The sequence below is a fragment of the Aplysia californica genome, unplaced genomic scaffold (genome assembly GCF_000002075.1).
Source record: "Aplysia californica isolate F4 #8 unplaced genomic scaffold, AplCal3.0 scaffold00701, whole genome shotgun sequence".
Taxonomy (NCBI): Eukaryota; Metazoa; Mollusca; class Gastropoda; order Aplysiida; family Aplysiidae; genus Aplysia; species Aplysia californica.
This window is the reverse complement of record NW_004797971.1, coordinates 249547-251196: the sequence shown is the minus strand read 5'-3', so window position 1 is coordinate 251196 and position 1650 is coordinate 249547. Positions and strand designations below refer to the sequence as shown.

At 40.4% G+C, this 1650-nt stretch overlaps 1 protein-coding gene across 1 annotated transcript in view; it reads right to left on the bottom strand.

Moving 5' to 3' along the window:
* Positions 1-1650, bottom strand: part of LOC101852961 (4-aminobutyrate aminotransferase, mitochondrial) — a gene marked incomplete in the record, with an annotated part of 17608 nt that overhangs the window by 14524 nt on the left and 1434 nt on the right.

Below are 1650 nucleotides of genomic sequence, written 5' to 3'. Positions count from 1 at the left end.
TGTGTGTGTGTGTGTGTGTGTGTGTGTGTGTGTGTGTATAAGTATGCATCACACCCACTCACTCGCACTCGCCCATTTGGCTCTTTGTTCCCCTTCTCATTCTCTGTGAGAGTTTGACACTTTTGACAGAGTACCCAGCAGTGTTTGAAGTATCGGTACATATGGATGACTGCGTGGCGGGGTAACTTTGCAAAGTCTTCATTAAAAATGTAAACGTGCCCTTGGACCTACTCCATCGCAAAAGTTTCGTTTTCATAGCAACAGAAGTATTAAAAGTGAAAGCAAGATTTCAAGATTTTTACTCGAGTTATAAAAACATGCCTCGTATCTCATTTTTCTCACCCCTCTTTTCTTGTACTTTTAAATGGCTGTCATGCCATAAAATATCTCTAATTTCATCACGTTCACAAAATTTGGCCTTAACCGATGCAGTTGCCCAAGGCAGACTGATGCAAGGTCACCGAGGTTGATGAAGACTCCTAATAAAAGGAGGTGGATGAATGGATTCCAATAAATATGAAAAGCGCTTTTCTGTTGCATATTACTTTCTTAGGTGTCGTCGATAGACTTGAAGAAAGATATGTATTGGATGCTACTTGTCTTTTAATTACACTTGTTAGCTGCACTGGAAAAGTGTGCCTAGTTGGATACATGTACTGGTTTTGTATCATTCCTTCCACAGAGCACGATCAAGTGCCATTCACTACATGTCAATTTCTTTCGTCTGATGACTTCTTTCTGCCCCTCAAATAAACTATTGATATCGAAGTGTGCTGCTTTTTACTCTGACTTACGTTCTTTTCGATAGTGAGACCTCCAATACTGTTGATGAGTTTTGATGCACTATTTCGACGATCTTTTTTAACAAAATATTTGGTGAAACTAAGTATCAAACTGTTTGCAAAATTGTATGTGGGTACAAGTTGACTTAAGGTGTCACTTTACTTTTGGGATACTATTCAAAACTGGTTATGGTACAGAATGGCTTTTACAGAGGACAATGTGTGGGTTGCAGAGTTAGCTCATGTTTGGTATTTTTTATGAACAAAACTTCTTTAAATTCCAGTTAATGACCACTGGTTTCCTTTCTCAATCATCATCATCCGGGGCCTTGCCGACTGACGTGGGCGATCATGGACCTCCACTTCACTCTGTCTTGCGTTGGGGCAATGGTGTTTGTTGTTCTTGCTGCTCCTAGCCATGTTGTCATCTTGTCCAGTATCTTTTTCCTCTGTCTGCCTCTGCCTCTCTTTCCATCAAACTTGTCTGTTGTTGCAATATTCCCCAATGCTTCTTTACGCATTGTGTGTCGTTCTCAATAGTAAATATCTAAAGAGTAATTGCCACTGACCATCAAGAAGAAAAAATGAACGAAATGTTTACTTGACTCATGTAGTTGCCTGCCCTTTATTTAGTAGTAAGGTCAATCGCAAAGCAAAGTTACCTCAGTTTGCGGTGCATGAGTAAGATATGGGATGACCTTGCAGAAGAGAGAAGCCAGGTCAGTTGTGAGGTAATCGAATTGGACCTGATGAACTTAAATATGAGGTAGAAATACAGATTGATGCCCAGAAGCAGTTCTATGTTTCAGAAAAACCATTCCAAATGGGGACACTTTGATGCGCGAGAGAAATATTGACTGTCCCCCCC